The 20,397-nt window shown below is 40.3% G+C and overlaps 2 long non-coding RNA genes across 2 annotated transcripts in view; one reads left to right on the forward strand and one right to left on the reverse strand.

Annotated features, from left to right (window-relative positions):
- LOC120860642 overlaps window positions 1–10,760 on the reverse strand; it is a 28,166-nt gene extending 17,406 nt beyond the window's left edge. Inside the window, exon 1 of the long non-coding RNA XR_005720387.1 lies at window positions 10,422–10,760. This is a non-coding gene — a long non-coding RNA (uncharacterized LOC120860642). The remainder of the gene's footprint in view (window positions 1–10,421) is intronic.
- LOC120860637 lies at window positions 270–2,956 on the forward strand. The gene is made up of 2 exons (XR_005720382.1): window positions 270–734; window positions 2,839–2,956. It is a non-coding gene; the product is annotated as an uncharacterized LOC120860637 (long non-coding RNA).
- Window positions 10,761–20,397: the final 9,637 nt, after the last annotated feature.

The following is a 20,397-nucleotide window of genomic DNA, read 5'->3' on the forward strand; positions in this document are numbered from 1 at the left end:
GCCAGAATACTGCAGGTGGTGCCATTTCCTTCTCTGCTGCTGCTGCTAAGTCGCTTCAGTCGTGTCTGACTCTGTGCGACCCCATAGACGGCGGCCTACCAGGCTCCTCTGTCCCTGGGATTCTCCAGGCAAGAACACTGGAGTGGGTTGCCATGTCCTTCTCCAGTGCATGGAAGTGAAAAGTGAAAGTGAAGTCACTCAGTGAGGTCGTGTCTGACTCTCAGCCACCCCAGGGCTGCAGCCTACCAGGCTCTTCTGTCCATGGGATTCTCCAGGCAATGGTACTGGAGCGGGCTGCCATTGCCTTCTCTGATTTCCTTCTCTACAAGACAGCGTTTTGAAGATATTTTCTCCTGGATATTGCTTTTGATGAAGGAAGGGGGATCCCTTCCAGGGCTTGAGAGTGAGTTCTTGTCTGACACTTGGCAATGAGTCGTCTGAGGAGAGGAGTGCTGTCCAAGCGAGAGGCTTTATTGGGAAGGGCTGCCGGGGCGCAGGGCAGGAGGGTGAGGGAAACGGAGAGAACCACTCTGCCACGTGGCTCACAGTCTCAGGTTTTATGGTCATTGGGTTAATTTCTGGTTTGTCTCTTGCCAGTCACTCTGAATTAGGATCCTTCTTGGGGGCACACGCATCACTCAGCCGAGATGGATTCCAGCGAAGTGGATCCTGGGAGGTTGGTAGGACCTCTGAACTGGAGCCTCCCATCTCCTTCTGACCTCTCCAGAATTCTGGTTGGTGGTAGTTTGTTAGTTCCTTGTTCCTTACCAGGACCTCCTGTTGTAAGATGACTCCTGCAAGGGTTTTCTTTTCTCTGTGGCCTGGCAAGGGTGGGTGGTCAGTGGTTCATTTAACAGTTTGTTTCTAGTTCTCTCGAGTAAGGTCCTCCACAGGGTAAATGTATAAAATTATAAAAGGCAACGTTTTAAATAATTTATATTCATAATTTGGTAAGTTGGCTTTTTTTGTGTGTGTTAGACCTGATCACCAGACCAAAGGTCATGTAGATCTTTTGTTGTTTTCTAAAATTTCTATAGTGTTTTAAATGGAATTACCTTGTTGCAAAGTTTGTGTTTATGTGCATATTTTTCTAAACAGTTATTTCTTTTTAGTTCATTGATCACTGCTTTACAATATTGGTTTGATTTGTCATACACCCACATGAATTAACCATAGGTGTACCTATGTCCTCTTGCTCTTGAATCTCCCTCCCACCTCCCACCTATTCCCACCTCTCTAGGTGATTACGGAGCCCCAGTTTGAGTTCCCTGAGTCCTACAGCAAATTCCCATTGGTTGTCTATTTACAAATGTTGGTGTACCTGCATCCATGCTGCTCTCTCCACTCCTCTCACCCTCTCCCTCTTGTTCCCCACCCTTGTCCGTAAGTCTGTTCTCTATGTCTGCATCTCCATCGCTGCTATGTGAACAGACTGGTCAGTACCATCCTTCTAGATTCCATGTTTTTCTCTCTTTGACTGACTTCCCTGTTTAAGACACCCTAGGTTCATCCCCTTCATTAGAACGGACTCAAATGTGTTGTTTTTTATGGCTGCATTCCATACAGGCTCTGAGTGTTCCTTAGCCATGTTTTGCAGAGGGTCATGGAGCTATTCTGCTCCATTTCAGTTTGGGCTTCCAGCCTGAGTGCTCGCAGCAGAGCTGCTTCTGGGTGAGCCCTCTGAGGTCTGTGAGCGCCGGGCTGCCCGCTCTTCTCTGGCGGCCCGCAGGGGGCGCCAAATCCCCCTCTGACCCGCGGGCACAGGACGCTTTGCCTTTAGACTCTGCTCGGTGAGCAGCTGGCTGGCGGGAGCTTTGTCTCAGGACCATCAGGGCTCAGGCTTCTGGATAACGGGGCTGCATTCAGGCAGAGAAGAGCAGGGTTGCCTCAGTGCCCACCAGCAGGGAGGCGCTGCAAGAGCGAAAAATGAGGACGGAGTAGACATTTCCTGTGTCCAGCTGAGGGCTGACTGGAGGTCCATCTCAGAGGACTCGGGGGAAAGAGCTCCGTGTGAAAAACGGTGGGGTTTTAGTTAGGTTTGTGTTAGATGACCTCGAGGATGACCACTGATGTTCTTCCGTGTAGGTGGCCATTTTCCTGTCACTGTTTCTTGGGAAGACTGTCCTTTCCTCTTCGCTCGTTCCTGCTCTGATTTTCAGGAATTGACCATGTACGTGTGGGGTTCGTTCCTGGGCTCTCTATTCTCTCCTGGAGTCCCTGTGTCTGTGTTCCTGCCAGTTCCTCACGGTGGTGGTCACTACAGCTCCGTGATGCAGTTTGAAGTCGGACAGGAGGATGCCTCCAGCTGTGTTCCTCTTTCTCAGAGTCTTTTTGGCCGTTTAAGGTCCTGTTCAATATTAGCAGTCTAATATTAGGAATATTTCTATTTGTGTGAAAAATGCCATTGAATATTATTTTGTGATTGCAGTCAGTGTATTTGTTGATGACTTTGGTTGGAATGGACCTTTTAATTCCTCATTGTTCCAGTGCGTGAGCGTGGAGTAGTTTTCTGTGTATTTGTGTTTCCTTTGGTTTCTTTATCAGTGCTTTCTCGTTTTCAGACGACTGGTCTTTTATGTCCTTGATTAAGTTTGTTGCTGGCTGTTTTACTGTTTTTGATGCAGTGATAAGTGGGATTTTCTTAATGTTTGTTTCTGCTTGTTATTAGTGTATAGAAACGCAAGTGATGTTTGTATATTGATTGGGATTGTAAATGGTAGTATTTTATACGGTTGTAAATCGATCCGAAATGATTCAGCTTTACTGATTGTAGTCTAACAACTTTTTGTCAAGTTATGTGGAAAATTTTATTTGTAAAATCTGTTTCTCCTGCAATAGGTCATCCAGAGGACCCAAGCCATGGTGTTTCCTAATAGACTTCCCACAGTACTTCTTCATTCCATGTGGACTCCTTCAAGGGCAGTGAGCATCACAGCTTCCCTTGAACTTCGTCTGGGTAAGTCTTGGCCTGTAGAAGAAACCTTCCTGCCTGTCTACTCTAAATTTCCTTTGTGGTATTGACATGGTTGTTTTCAAACATAGTTTACTTTCCAGTCATTTAAAATGTACAGAAAACGCCTAGCAATGGGAAAAGGTGCTCGCATTTGCCACATCATCTAAAATACTCTTATGTGTTTTATCCAAAATGGGTGCCTTCTGCAGAACCACCACATAATCTCCAAAATCAGGAAATCATATGGTTTCTACATTATAATGTAATCCACAGCCCCACTTCCACTCTTAGCAATTGCTCAAGTGTGTGAATATATCTTTTTTTCCATCCTCATCCTTTTTTCTTTGTTTAGAGTGTTACTGAGATTTTCAGTTATTTGGACAAACTTGATGGATTGAAAGCAGACATCGTGAATATGGGTTCTGGGTGGCCTTTTCTATATGGATTTTTTCCACTGAAGATGGTTTTAATGTTTATTCATGTTGTAACATGTATGAATCCTGCATTCTTTTTCTCCCCATAGTAATTAAAAATAAATAACATGCCATTTACCGTTTAGATATTTGTAAGCACACAGTGTTGCAGCAGACAACCTTTACTTGTTTTCCAAATCAGTTTAACAATGTGCACCTTGTGAGTGCTTTGGAGAAACTCAGGAAACTGAGTCAGTGACTGAAATGGCTCAAGATATCACCTTAAATACCATCTTCACCTAAAAACAAAACAGGCACTTCCTGGTGGTCCAGTGGCTGAGACTGGACACTCCCAAAGAAGGAGGCCCAGGTTCATTCCCTGATCTGAGAACTAGATCTCCCATGCCACAGCGAAGAGTTTGCATGCTGTAGCCAAATATCTTGCTTGCCTCAATGAAGGTCGACCTGGCGCAGCCAAATTAAAACAAACAAACAAATATTAACAAAAATAAAACCGAAGGAAAGGAAGGGTACGGTTGTTGTACAGATTTACGGCTTAGCTTTCCCTATTGATAGAAAAGAAAAAAAGAGTTTCAAAAGACTGTGTCTCATCCTTCTATCTGGCATAGAGAGAGGATTCCTTTGAAATGAGATTTCTCTGGTAAATTGACTCACAGAAGAGCCGTCTTGAACTTGGGTTTCAGAGATGATCATGCGTCCTCTAAAAAAAAATAATAATTTGGTCCAACGAATTCTCATGCTGAGGTGGTATATTTTGTGGTAGCATTTGCTCCCCTTCATTTTGGATGTATCCCCATTTGTTTACACAGTCATCTACTGAAGACATCTCGATATTTGAAATTTTTTAGTTATTACAAGTAGAGCTGTTGTGTATAATTGTGTGAAACTTTTTGTCTGGACACGTTTTCAAAGCTGTTTAGTAAGTGTTACACATGTAGTATTCAGGTCACAGGTGAGCCTTGTTTAGCTGTGGAAAAATCCAGCTACGTTTCTCAGTGGCATGTGGGATCTTCCGGGGTGGGTGATCGAACTAGAGTGTCTTGCGTTGTCAGGCAGATTCTTTACCACTGAGCCACCAGAGAAGCTGTGCCCCACTCTTTTGTTGAGTTTACTGGATCTAATAGGTGTGCAGTGCTACTTCACTGTTATTTTAGTTTGTAATTTCCTAATGATATGTGATTTTGATTATTTTTGATAGGCTTATTTGCTATCTTTATATTTTTGTAGGCCAGGTGTTTAGGATTATACATTTTTATGAGATTGTTCTAGATTTTTTGGTATTGTTGGAGTACAATCCTTTATCAGATATGTATTTTATAACTATATTTTTCTGTGGCTTGGGTTTAAGTTTTGTGAATAAGGTTTTTCACAGTTTAAATTTCTAATTTTTTTAAGTTGATGTTATATATGTTTTAAATCCTCCTTTGGATAGACTTTAGTGTGCTGTTGTTGTTGTTAAATTTTATAAGCAAAACTGAGGTACTGTAGATACAGTTTTAAGCAAAGCTGAGGTATCATACATACAGTTTTGCCTTTTGTCTGTTGAGAAGTTTGAGTGAGTTTGGTGTAAACTCTAAAATTATGTCTACATTCATTTGATTGGATAGAGCTTCCAATTATTTGTCTAATTGGTTTTGGAGATATCATGGGAAGTCAGTTTTTCCAAGGGAAACTGGGGTCCACGAAACACGAACTCTCTTCGATCCGTCGGAAACACTTTCTGCTTTTTCTGGCAGATTTGACTTGTTTGGATATCTCATACGAGTGGAATCACAGAATGTTTGTCCTTTTTTTGGTCTGGCTTATTTCACTTAATATAATGACCATAAGGTTTGTCCACATTGTCACATTGTCAGAATTACTGACTTTGGAGGGCCGAATCAGATTCCACTGTGTGTATACCACAGTTTGTTTATGGAATGGGCTGCCATGGACACTTAGATTACTTCTGTTTGTTTGCCAGTGTGAATCATGCTGTTGTGAGTATGGCTGAAGAAGTATACAGTTTTTCAGCCCCCTTTCCCAAACCTTTTGGGTACATAGCATGAATTGGAATTGAAGTATGTATTTATTCCATGTGTTCGTTTCGGAGTCATTTCTGTGATGTCTTGCAGAGTGGCAGCACCATTTAATGTACTTTTTTTGTATGGTGGAATACTGTTCAAGCTTCTGAATATACCCTGTGTTGCATATTCAGTCACCCACCAATGGACACTTGAATGTCACTATGAATATGTGTGTACCAGTTTCTGTTTGAATTATTAACAAATACATTACTATATATGAAAGAAGCCACAAGGACCTACTGTACAGTTTAGGAAGCTATTGAATATCTTATGAGAATGTATACTGGAAGAGACTCTCAAAAGGAATATATGAAAAAGACATAGTAACCGTGATCATTACTGTGCCAACACTATGAGTTATCATAGTGCTACTCAACGTGTATTTATACATGCCACTAAAATATTCACATCTGTATGTATATTATAAAAAAATTACATAAAATATCAAGAATTCAAACAGAGAATAAATACACTTCCTGTCATTGCTTATCATCATTTATACGCTAATACTACCTGTAACACTCATTGTATAAGTGCTGGACTAGGAATTGACATTCTTGTAAACCAAGAGATTGTGAAGGTGTAAGGAAGTATAACTTATTGAATTTCTTAATGAAGGATTATAGAACTCTATGTCCATGAAGAAGTCTGTTTAATTGAGCCACATTCTTACTAGAGTGATGAGCTTGCACCCAACCCAACGTTCGTTCCCAATGAAATCCTGCAGTCCTCTGGCCTCCATGTCTGCTTCCTGCTATCGAGAAAGAAAAGATGAGGAAGACCTGACAAAACCGATGCTCTTTTTCTCTTTTTGATTTGTATTTTATCGCAGGGCTTGGCAAAAAGAGGGCCTAACCTGTTTTTAGAGTTCCATCCCAAGGGTTACTCTGGCATGTCACATATGTTGACAAACTAACTGCTGATTATTTTCAGCAAAGGACAATGATCTGCACTTCACTATCTGTTGCTTGAGCTGGAATAGCAGGCATCGCTTGAAGTGCAGTCCTTCATGCTGAAGTAGGCATCCCTGAAGCAACAGTATAAGAGGAACACATTTATCATGTAGACATCGCATCCCATGCATTGGTAATAATTTTTCAGTTATACCCATCATCATTGGAGGAACTGACTTGTCCCAGTAATAACGAGAGTAGCCAGTATAACGGTTCCTTGACTTACGAGTACTTCCTATGAGTACCCTTATGAGTATTTAAATCTCCTGTGAATCCTATGTGACAACCATACATACCAACATGAGTTATTAGTATTATATCAATATTTTTAGTCCTATTGTATTTCAACTAAAAAACTCAATACATAATTGTACATGAACTCAAGACATAAAATCAGTGCAAATACAAAGTGTTCCATCCTTTGAGAAAGGGAGAAAAATATCTCTGTGCTTTGCCTATTGCATTTTTATGTATTAGATCCTTCAGTATCATATTCACCGCACCCAACGAATGATTCACAAATCTTCAGAGAAGAAAGGATCATTTCTCTTTCACAATGAGTAGTTCAACTCTTCTCAAAGCAAAGTCATAAGTGAGTCTAATTTTGTGTGAGACCATGAATCCTCAGTGTTTCCATGATGCTTGTGCTTATGATGGGAGGTCTGAGAAGGCACTTCTGAAGGTTTATTCATACCAGTCGTTCTCATATGTATGGAGTCTTTAAAGGGTGAATCACTGAGGTGTTGCTTCTACACTTGTACTGGGCTGAGTAGCAACATGCCCTTTCTCCCTGAGTGCAGTAGACATCTTCCCAACCTGTCTGTCTTCTGTCCTCTGGAGTATGTATTGCTTGAGCTCACCACAGCCTAGTAGATGGAAATCGTCAGGATATTCTGGAAACCCTTTTTATTTCAGCCTGTTCAGGAGGTTACAACCGCTGCAAACCTCTGGATTTTACAAAGCACTTTTAACAACCTCAGATGAAGGATACAAGTCAACACTCGCGACAGCCACAGGCTTCCATGGCCTATACATGACTGTGGGCTTTGCTTTCATAAACATCCTGTTTCTTATACCAACTAGGATGTCACTGTATTTTTTATTATCATTTTATCTTTGGTGGTTTTTAGATCTATTATGGATTTTCCTATATATCTTCACTTCTTGGTGAGGGTCTTATGTTAGTAGTAGTTACTACAACTGACTTCCAGTCAGTTAGCTGTGGTGCAATAGAAAAAAGAATGACCAACTGTATATTATTAATATTATGTATCAATATATTATTAGTTTTATTGTTTGCAGTCTCCAATTCCAAGTTTCTGAAATAAACATTCAGAAAAATCACAACCTTTTGTACAGTGTCCATTACGTTTCTCCTGTTTGATGTGGATATTGGCCTTTGGTTCTGTCACTAGCTTTGCAAGTAAAAAAAAATTAATTAGAGCTCCTTATGGTAATTTTACTGTTAGCAATAAGTATAGCATAAAGTGAACACAGAAAGGGTTAGAGTAGACCAAATATGAAAGTTAGTTTAAAAGAAAACATAGTGTTGAACGTTTACAGTAGGAATGTAGTGATGAAGTTCCTTTATTATTATTCTATCCTTTCAGTTTCTTTTGCAGGGGTGTTCATGTACAGATTCCAGTACTATGGCTAGAGTGAATAATAGGATCATTATTCTCGAGAGCAACTCTACTAAGTCTTAACGCTCATGTCACTCAAGGTTTTTTTTTTTAATACCTATTATGTTGGTAGTGTTTGTAGTTTGTGAAGTCACATGAGTTGTATTCGTTCAAGCAATAGTATCAAACAGCTGCGGCATCAATTATAGATGTGAATCGATATAGAATGTGAATCCGTTTCACCGTGACAAGTTATTATTGAAGGTATTCTATGAATGCCAGTAACAAAGCTGTGCAGAAATAATACAGTGTTTATTAAGAAAACACAATTTACTAATTTGTTTTATTATTCTATTTCTTTTAAACCGATTTAATGACAAGAGGCTTAACTTTTCATTCACTTGTATGACTATCAGCAGTTTGACCAATTTGAAGAAGATGACTCGTTTCTAGTCTTCCTTATCAGCTCATCCCATCTACTAGCTTTAAAATCATTTAGTACAGAGCTCACCATCTAGGTGTTCATCCAGTGTTTTGTTTGCTTATCTTGCAGGATCCTTTTAAAAGTAAAAGTATGTCTGTATGAGTTAGAACTCTGATCCCAACAGTCCATGTAGAAGCTTCCCCTGAGAAATGTATAGGTTTTGCACCAATGCTACTGAAATGTGTGAATGTGGTATACCATATATTACCCAAAGCAATTTACAAATTCAGTGCAATCCCTATCAAGATACCGGTGATATTTTTCACAGAACTAGAACAAATAATTTCAAGATTTGTATGGAAATACAAAAAACCACGAATAGCCAAAGCAATCTTGAGAAAGAAGAATGGAACTGGAGGAATACTACAAAGCCACAGTCATCAAGACAGTATGGTATTGGCACAAAGACAGAAATATAGATCAATGGAACAAAATAGAAAGCCCAGAGATAAATCCACACACATATGGACACCTTATCTTTGACAAAGGAGGCAAGAATATACAGTGGAGTAAAGACAATCTCTTGAACAAGTGGTGCTGGGAAAACTGGTCCACCACTTGTAAAAGAATGAAACTAGATCACTTTCTAACACCGCACACAAAGATAAACTCAAAATGGATTAAAGATCTAAATGTAAGACCAGAAACTATAAAACTCCTCGAGGAGAACATAGGCAAAACACTCTCCGACATAAACCACAGCAGGATCCTCTATGATCCACCTCCCAGGATTCTGGAAATAAAAGCAAAAATAAACAAATGGGACCTAATTAAAATTAAAAGTTTCTGCACAACAAAGGAAAATATAAGCAAAGTGAAAAGACAGCCTTCCGAATGGGAGAAAATAATAGCAAATGAAGCAACTGACAAACAACTAATCTCAAAAATATACAAGCAACTCCTGCAGCTCAATTCCAGAAAAATAACCCAATCAAAAAATGGGCCAAAGAACTAAATAGACATTTCTCCAAAGAAGACATACGGATGGCTAACAAACACATGAAAAGATGCTCAACATCACTCATTATTAGAGAAATGCAACTCAAAACCACAATGAGGTACCACTTCACACCAGTTAGAATGTCTGTGATCCAAAAATCTGCAAGCAATAAATGCTGGAGAGGGTGTGGAGAGAAGGGAACCCTCCTACACTGTTGGTGGGAATGCAAACTAGTACAGCCACTATGGAGAACAGTGTGGAGATTCCTTAAAAAATGGCAAATAGAACTGCCTTATGACCCAGCAATCCCACTGCTAGGCATACACATGGAGGAAACCAGAATTGAAAGAGACACATGTACCCCAATGTTCATCGCAGAACTGTTTATAATAGCCAGGACATGGAAACAACCTAGATGTCCATCGGCAGATGAATGGATAAGAAAGCTGTGGTACATATACACAATGGAGTATTACTCAGCCGTTAAAAAGAATACATTTGAATCAGTTCTGATGAGATGGATGAAACTGGAGCCGATTATACAGAGTGAAGTAAGCCAGAAAGAAAAACACCAATACAGTATACTAACACATATATATGGAATTTAAAAGATGGCAATGATGACCCTGTATGCAGGACAGCAAAAAAGACACAGATGTGTATAGCGGACTTTTGGACTCAGTGGGAGAGGGAGAGGGTGAGATGATTTGGGAGAATGGCATTGAAACATGTATAATATCATGTAAGAATCGAATTGCCAGTCTATGTCCGATGCAGGATATGGCACGCTTGGGGCTGGTACGCGGGGATGACCCGGAGAGATGTTGTGGGGAAGGGGGTTCATGTTTGGGAACGCATGTTCACCGTGGTGGATTCATGTCAATGTATGCCAAAACCAATACAGAATTGTAAAGTAAAAAAATAAATAAATAAAATAAAATAAAATAAAATAAAAATAATAAAAAAAACCAATGGTCTTTTCAAAAAATGATGATGAGTGATGAGTATGCATATGCCAACGAATGAAATGGGACCCATATGTCAAACCACATAAAAATATATCTTCCCTCAACATACATATAACACAATCATACATAATACATGTGCATTGACTCTCCAACTATGAAGTCATACCAACATGGATGTAAAATATCGCAATAAACTCCAAAGTTTAAAAGTGATGAAGATTGACTTTCGCCTGCTGGCGCTTCTTTTTCTGTCATCTCCATTATATTCGCTATGCCAATGAGTCATGTGCTGTGCTAAGTCACTTACATTGTGTCCAACTCTTTGGGATCATATGGACTAGGCTCCACCAGGCTCCTCTCTCCATGGGATTCTCTAGGCAAGGATACTGGAGTGGGTTGCCATGCTCTCCCTCAGGAGATATCTTCCTGCCCCAGGGATCGAACCCATATCTCCTATGTCTCCTGCATCGGCATGTTCTGCGTGTTCTTTACCACGAGAACCACCTGGGAAGCCCCAAGACACATGAACATCGGTGGATTGGGGATCCACGGGGCACAGACAGAACCGTTCCTCCAACAAAAATGAAGAATGACTTTAAAATCTCAAACAAAGCATGAGTATACGTGTTCACAACCGTCATGTAGCAAGGGTTTCTTCGATCTGAAAACTGGCATCGATGAAGGACTGTGTGAAGCATATTTCCAAGTCTATTTGGCAAACATAGCCTAAGTTGGCTATATTTAGTCCTCAAACGAATGAGAATGTCATGAGGAGTGGCCGTTTCAAATAAGTAGCATGGGAAGCTGTTTACACTTATTGTGATGCGTGGTATACCACATTCACACATATCAGGAGCATTGGTGCAAAAACGATACATTTCTCAGGGGAAGCTTCTACATGGACTGTTGGGATCGGAGCTCTAACTCATACAGACATGCTTTTACTTTTAAAAGGATCCTGCATGATAAGCAAACTGAACACTGAACACCTAGACGATGAGCTCTGTACTAAATGATTTTAAAGCTAGTAGATGGGATGAGCTGATAAGGAAGACTACAAACGAGTCATCTTCTTCAACCTGGTCAAACTCCTGATAGTCATACAAGTGAATGAAAAGTGAAGCCTGTTGTCATTAAATCGGTTTAAAAGAAATAGAATAGGAAAACAAATGAGTAAATCTTGTTTTCTTCATAAACATGGTATTATTTCTGCACAGCTTTGTTACTGGCATTCATAGAATACCTTCAATAATAACTTCTCACGGGGAAATGGATTCACATTCTATATCGATTCACATCTATAATGGATGCCCTAGCTGTTTGATACTATTGCCTGAATGAATGCAACTTATGTGGCTTCACAAACGACAAACACGACGAACATAATAAGGATTAAAAAACCTGAGTGACATGAGCGTTAAGACTTAGTAGAGTTGCTCTCCAGAATAATGATCCTATTATTCACTCTAGCCATAGTACTGGAATCTGTACATGAACACCCCTGCGAAAGAAACTGAAAGGATAGAATAATAATAAAGGAACTTCATCACTATATTCCTAATGTAAACGTTCAACACTATGTTTTCTTTTAAACTAACTTTCATATTTGGTCTACTCTAACCTCTTCTGTGTTCACTTTATGCTATACTTATTGCGAACAGTAAAATTACCATAGGAGCTCTAATTAATTTTTTTCTTGCAAAGCTATTGAGAGAACCAAAGGCCGATATCCACATCAAACAGGAGAAACGTAATGGAAACTGTAAACAATTTTATGGAATAACATTTCCATGCTCCTATTCAGTCAAATGGACACTCAAAAGGATGTGATTTTTCTGAATGTTTATTTCAGAAACTTGGAATTGGATGACTGCAAACGATAAAATGAATAATATACATAATATTCATAATATACAGTTTGTCATTCTTTTTTCTATTCTGCCACAGCTAACTGACAGGAAGTCAGTTGTAGTAACTACTACTAACATAAGACCCTCACCAAGAAGTGAAGATATATAGGAAAATCCATAATAGATCTAAAAACCATCCAAGAGAAAATGATAATAAAAAAATACAGTGACATCTTAGTTGGTATAACAAACAGGATGATTATGAAAGCAAAGCCAACAATCATGTATAGGTCATGGAAGCCCATGGCTGTCACGAGTGTTGACTTGTATCCTGCATCTGAGGTTGTTAAAAGTGCTTTGTAAAATCCAGAGGTTTGCAGCCGTTGAAACCTCTTGAACAGACTGAAATAAAAAGGGTGTCCAGAATATCCTGACGATTTCCATCTACTAGGCTGTGGAGAGCTCGAGCGATACATACTCCAGAGGACAGAAGACAGACAGGTTGGGAACACGTCTACCGCACTCAGGGACAAAGGGCGTGTTGCTACTCAGCCTAGTACAAGTGGAGAAACGACACCTCAGTGATTCAACCTTTAAAGACTCCATACATATGAGAACGACTGGTATGAATAAACCTTCAGAAGCGCCTTCTCAGACCTCCTCCCGTCATAAGCACAAGCATCATGAAAACACTGAGTTTTCATGGTCTCACACAAAATTAGACTCACTTATGACACTGCTTTGACAAGAGTTGAACTACTCATTGTGAAAGAGAAATGATCCTTTCTACTCTGAAGATTTGTGAATCATTCGTTGGGTGCAGTGAATAAACTCCTTAAGGATCTAATACATAAAAATGCAATAGGCTAAGCACAGATTTTGTTCTCCCTTTCTCAGAGGATGGAACGTTTTGTATTTGCACTGATTTTATGTCTTGAGTTCATGTACAATTATGTATTGAGTTTTTTAGTTGAAATACAATAGGACTAAAAATATTGATATAGTACTAATAACTCATGTTGGTATGTGTGGTTGTCACACAGGATTCACTGGAGATTTAAATTCACAGTTGTCCATGTAAAGGATGAATGCTATTTAGCTTCTTTGTGAATCTAGACCATGAATGAAGAGCTTTCCTCAACATATTTCACTGAGGGAAATACGAGGATGATAGGCATAATCCTACGCTTCGACTCATGGATATCTAAGCACTGCTCACAATACAGATCTGATTTTCAAAATCAGGGTTCTTTGAGTGTCCTTGAACAGCATTTGTTTTTCTGGATACAGAAGAAAAAAACTCATGAGTATCAAACTTGTTCACATAAAACATGTATATGAATTGTTATCTTCCTGAACCGGGGATCAAACCCACATCGCTTCCACCTCCTGCACTGGTAGGTAGATTATTTACCGACTGTGCCACCTGGGAAGCGACATACATTTCAAGGACCGCTGCCGTCAGCTTCTACTGTTCGTGACCAAAGGAGGAGAAACAACATTGGAAGAAGTACTCATAAGGGTACTCATAGGAAGTACTTGTAAGTCAAGGAACTGTTATACTGGGTACTCTTGTTATTACTGGGACGAGTCAGTTCCTCCAGTGATGATGGGTATAACTGAAAAATTATTACCAATGCATGGGAAGCTATTGCTTCAGGGATGCCTACTTCAGCATGAAGGACTGCACTTCAAAGGATGCCTGCTATTCCAGCTCAAGCAACAGATAGTGAAGTGCAGATCATTGTCTTTTGTTGAAAATAATCAGCAGTTTCTCAACATACGTAACATGCCAGAGGAACCCTTGGGATGGAACTCTAAAAACAGGTTAGGCCCTCTTTTTGCCAAGCCCTGCGATAAAATACAAATCAGAAAAAGAAAAATAGCATCGGTTTTATCAGGACTTCCTCATCTGTTCTTTCTCGATAGCAGGAAGCAGACATGGAGGCCAGAGGACTGCAGGATTTCATTGGGAACTAACGTTGGGTGGGGTGCAAGCTCATCGCTCTAGTAAGAATGTGGCTCAATGAAACGGACTTTCATTCACTTCATGGACATAGAGTTCTATAATCCTTCATTAAGGAATTCAATAAGTTATACTTCCTTACACCTTCACAATCTCTTGGTTTACAAGAATGTCAATGCCTAGTCCAGCACTAATACAATGAGCGTTACAGGTAGTATTAGCGTATAAGTGATGATGAGCAATGACAGGAAGTGTATTTATTCTCTGTCTGATTTCTTGATTTTTTATGTAATTTTTTAATAATATACTTACAGATGTGAATATTTTAGTGGCATGTATAAAGGCACGTTGAGTAGCGCTATGATAACTCATAGTGTTGGCATGATAATTATCATGGTTACTGTGTCTTTTTCATATATTCCTTTTGAGAGTCTCTTCCATTATACATGATCATAAGATATTCAATAGTTTCCTAAACTGTACAGGAGGTCCTTGTGGCTTCTTTCATATATAGTAATGTATTTGTTAATAATTCAAACAAAAACTGGTACACACATATTCATAGTGACATTCACAATAGCTCAAACGTAGAACTCATTCAAGTGTCTATTGGTGGGTGACTGAATATGCAACACAGGGTATATTCAGAAGCTTCAACGGTATTCCACCGTACAAAAAATTACATTAAATGGTGCTGCCACTCTGCAAGACATTCCAGAAATGACTGCAAAACCAACACGTGGAATAAATACATAGTTCAATTCCAATTCACGCTATGTACCCAAAAGGTTTGGGAAAGGGGGCTGAAAACACGTATACTTCTTCAGTCATACTCACAACAGCATGATTCACACTGGCAAACAAACGGAAGTAATCTAAGTGTCCATGGCAGCCCATTCCATAAACAAACTGTGGTATACTCACAGTGGAATCTGATTCGGCCCTTCAGAGTCAGTCATTCTGACAATGCGACAATGTGGACAAACCTTATGGTCATTACATGAAGTGAAATAAACCAGACCAAAAAAAGGACAAACGTTCTGTGATTCCACTCGTATGAGATATCCAAACAAGTCAAATCTGTCAGAAAAAGCAGAAAGTGATTCCGACGGATCGAAGAGAGTTCGTGTTTCGTGGACCTCAGTTTCCCTTGGAAAACCTGACTTCCCGGGGTATCTCCAAAACCAGTTAGACAAATAATTGGAAGCTATATCCAGTCAAATGAATGTAGACATAATTTTACAGTTTACACCAAACTCACTCAAACTTCTCAACAGACAAAGGCAAAACTATATCTATGGTACCTCAGCTTAGCTTAAAACTGTATCTACAGTACCTCAGTTTTGCTTATAAAATTTAACAACAACAACAACACACTAAAGTCTATCCAAAAAAGGATATAAAACATATATAACATCAACTTTAAAAAATTAGAAATTTAAACTGTGAAAAACCTTATTCACAAAACTTAAACACAAGCCACAGAAAAATATAGTTATAAAATACATATCTGATAAAGGATTGTACTCCAACTATACCAAAAAATCTAGAACATTCTCATTAAGAATGTATAAACCTAAACACCTGGCCTACAAAAATATAAAGATGGTAAATAAGCCTATCAAAAATACTCAAAATCACATATCATGAGGAAATTACAAACTAAAATAACAGTGAAGTAGCACTGCACACCTATTAGATCCAGTAAACTCAACAAAAGAGTGGGGCACAGCTTCTCTGGTGGCTCAGTGGTAAAGAATCTGCCTGACAACGCAAGACACTCTAGTTCGATCACCCACCCCGGAAGATCCCACATGCCACAGAGAAACGTAGCTGGATTTTTCCACAGCTAAACAAGGCTCACCTGTGACCTGAATACTATATGTCTAGCACTTACTAAACAGCTTTGAAAACGTGTCCAGACAAAAAGTATCACACGATTATACACAACAGCTCTACTTGTAATAACTAAAAACTTTCAAATGTCAGGATGTCTTCAGTAGATGACAGTGAAAACAAATGGGGATACATCCAAAGTGAAGGGGAGCAAATGCTACCACAAAATATACCACCTCAGCATGAGAATTCGTTGGACCCAATTAACTTTTTTTTTTTTTGAGGACACATGATCATCTCTGAAACCCAAGTTCAAGACGGCTCTTCTGTGAGTCAATTTACCAGAGAAATCTCATTTCAAAAGAATCCTCTCTATATGCCAGATAGAAGGATGAGACACAGTCTTTTGAAACTTTTTCTTTTCTGTCAATAGGGAAAGCTAAGCCGTAAATCTGTACAAAAACCGTACCCTTCCTTTCCTTTGGTTTTATTTCTTTAACATTTGTTTTTTTTTTGATTTGGCTGTGCCAGGTCGACCTTCATTGAGGCAAGCCAGATATTTAGCTACAGCATGCAAACTCTTCGTTGTGGCATAGGAGATCTAGTTCTCGGATCAGGGAATGGACCTGAGCCTCCTTCTTTGGGAGTGTCCGGTCTCAGCCACTGGACCACCAGGAAGTGCCTGTTTTGTTTTTAGGTGAAGATGGTATCTAAGGTGATATCTTGGGCCATTTCAGTCACTGACTCAGTTTCCTGAGTTTCTCCAAAGCACGCACAAGGTGCACATTATTAAACTGGTTTGCGAAACAAGTAAAGGTTGTCTGCTACAACACTGTATGCTTACCAATATCTAAATGGTAAATGACATATTATTTATTTTTAATTGCTATGGGGGGAAAAGAATGCAGGATTCATACATGTTACAACATAAATAAACATTAAAACCCCAACTTCAGTGAAAAAAAATCCATATAGAAAAGGCCACCCAGAACCTATATTCACCATGTCTGCTTTCAATCCATCCAAATAACTGGAAATGTCAGTAACACTCTAAATAAAGAAAAAAGGACGAGGATGGAAAAAAGATATATTCATACACTTGAACAATTGCTAAAAGTGGAAGTGGGGCTGTGGATATGATTTCCTGATTTTGGAGATTATGTGCTGGTTCTATAGAAGGTACCCATTTTGGATAAAACACATAGAGTATTTTAGATGATGTGGCAAATGCCAGGACTTTTTCCCATTGCTAGGCATTTTCTGTACATTTTAAATGACTGGAAAGGAAACTATGTTTGAAAACAACCATATCAATACCACAAAAGAAATGTAGAGTAGACAGGCAGGAAACTTTCTTCTACAGGCCAAGACTTACCCAGACAAAGTTCAAGGGAAGCTGTGATGCTCACTGCCCTTGAAGGAGTCCACATGGAATGAAGAAGTACTGTGGGAAGTCTATTAGGAACCACCATGGTTTGGGTCCTCTGGATGACCTATTGAAGGAGAAACAGATTTTACAAATAAAAGTTTTCCACATAACTTCACAAAAAGTTGTTAGACTACATTCAGTAAAGCTGAATCATTTCGGATCAATTTAAAATCAAATAAAATATTACCATTTACGATCCCAATCAATATACAAACATCACTTGCGTTTCTATACACTAATAACAAGCAGAAACAAACATTAAGAAAATCCCACTTATCACTGCATCAAAAACAATAAAACAGCCAGCAACAAACGTAATCAAGGACATAAAAGACCAGTCGTCAGTAAACTAGAAAGCACTGATAAAGAAACCAAAGAAAACACAAATACACAGAAAACTATTCCACGCTCATGCACTGCAACAATGAGGAATTAAAAGGTCCATTCCAACCAAAGTCATCAACAAATACACTGACTGCAATCACAAAGTAATATTCGATGGCATTTTTTCACAGAAATAGAAATATTTCTAATATTAGACTGCTGATATTGAACAGGACCTTAAACAGCCGAAAAGACTCTGAGAAAGAAGAACACAGCTGGAGGCATCTTCCTATACGACTTCAAAGTACATCACGGAGCTGTAGTGGCCACCACCGTGAGGAACTGGCAGGAACACAGACACATGGACTCCAGGAGAGAATAGAGAGCCCAGGAACGAACCCACACGTACATGGTCAGTTCATGAAAATCAAACCAGGAAGAAGCAAAGAGGAAAGGACAGTCTTCTCAAGAAACAGTGACAGAAAAATGGCCACCTACACGGAAGAACATCAGTGGTCATCCTCGAGATCATCTAACACAAATCTAACTAAAAACCCACCGTTTTGCACAAGGAGCTCTTTCCCGCCTGAGTCCTCTGAGACCTCTAACCTCCAGTCAGCCCTCAGCTGGACACAGAAAAGTCTACTCCGTCCTCCTTTTTTTGCTCTTGCAGCACCTCCCTGCTGGTGGGCACTGAGGCAACCCTGCTCCTCTCAGCCTGGATGCAGCCCTGTTATCCAGAAGCCTGAGCCCTGATGGTCCCGAGACAAAGCTCCCGCCAGCTGCTCACCGAGCAGAGTCTAAAGGCAAAGCGTCCTGTGCCCACGGCTCAGAGGGGCGTTTGGCGCCCCCTGCGGGCCGCCAGAGAAGAGCGGGCAGCCCGGCGCTCACAGACCTCGGAGGGCTCACCCAGAAGCAACTCTGTTGTGAGCACTCAGACTGGAAGCCCAAACTGACATGGAGCAGAAGAGCTCCATGACCCTCCTTAAACCATGGCTAAGGAACAATCAGAGCCTGTATGGAATGCAGCCATAAGAAGGAACACATTTGAATCCGTTCTAATGAGGGGGATGAACCTAGAGTGTATTAAACAGGGAAGTCAGTCAAAGAGAGAAAAACATGGAATCTAGAAGGATGGTACTGACGAGTCTGTTCACATAGCAGCGATGGAGATGCAGACGTAGAGAACAGACTTACGGACAAGGGTGGGGAACAAGACGGAGAGGGTGAGATGAGTGGACAGACCAGCATGGACGCAGGTACACCATTTGTAAATAGACAACCAATGGGAATTTGCTGTAGGACTCAGGGAACTCAAACTGGGGCTCCGTAATCACCTAGAGAGGTGGAATGGGTGTGAGGTGGGAGGGAGATTCAAGAGCAAGAGGACATAGGTACACCTGTGGTTAATTCATGTGGATGTATGACAAATCAAACCAAAATTAGAAAGCAATGATCAATCAACTAAAAAGAAATAACTGTTTAAAAAATATGAACATAAACAAATTTTGCAACAAGGTAATTCCATTTAAAAAACTATAGAAAGTTTAGAAAACAACAAAAGATCTACATGACCATTGGTCTGGCGATCAGGTCTAACACACACACACAAAAGCCAACTTACCAAATTACGAATATAAATTATTTAAAAGATTGACTTATAATTTTATACATTTACCCTGTGGAGGACCTTACTCGAGAGAACCAAAAACAAACTGTTAAATGAACCACGGACCACCCACCCTTGCCAGGCCACAGAGAAAAGAAAACCCTTGCAGGAGTCATCTTACAACAGGAGGTCCTGCTAAGGAACAAGGAACGAACACGCTACCACCAACCAGAATCCTGGAGAGGTCAGAAGGAGATGGGAGGCTCCAGTTCAGAGGTCCTACCCACCTCCCAGGATCCACTTCGCTGGAATCCATCTCGGCTGAGTGATGCGTGTGCCCTCAAGAAGGATCCCAATTCAGAATGACTGGCAAGAGACAGACCAGAAATTAACCCAATGATCATAAAACCTGAGACTGTGAGCCACGTGGCAGAGTGGTTCTCTCCGTTTCCCTCACCCTCCTGCCCTCCGCCCCGGCAGCCCTTCCCGATAAAGCTTCTCGCTTGGACAGCACTCCTCTCCTCAGACAACTCATTGCCAAGTGTCAGACAAGAACTCACTCTCAAGCCCTGGAAGGGATCCCCCTTCCTTCATCTAAAGCAATATCCAAGAGAAAATATCTTCAAAATGCTATCTTGTAGAGAAGGAAATCAGAGAAGGCAATGGCAGCCCGCTCCAGTACTATTGCCTGGAGAATCCCATGGACAGAGGAGCCTGGTAGGCTGCAACCCTGGGGTCGCTAAGAGTCGGACACGACTTCACTGAGGGACTTCACTTTCACTTTTCACTTCCATGCACTGGAGAAGGACATGGCAACCCACTCCAGTGTTCTTGCCTGGAGAATCCCAGGGATAGAGGAGCCTGGTAGGCCGGCGCCTACGGGGTCGCACAGAGTCAGACACGACTGAAGTGACTCAGCAGCAGCAGCAGAGAAGGAAATGGCACCACCTGCAGTATTCTGGC

The sequence above is a fragment of the Oryx dammah genome, unplaced genomic scaffold (assembly GCF_014754425.2).
Source record: "Oryx dammah isolate SB20612 unplaced genomic scaffold, SCBI_Odam_1.1 HiC_scaffold_11150, whole genome shotgun sequence".
Classification (NCBI taxonomy): Eukaryota; Metazoa; Chordata; class Mammalia; order Artiodactyla; family Bovidae; genus Oryx; species Oryx dammah.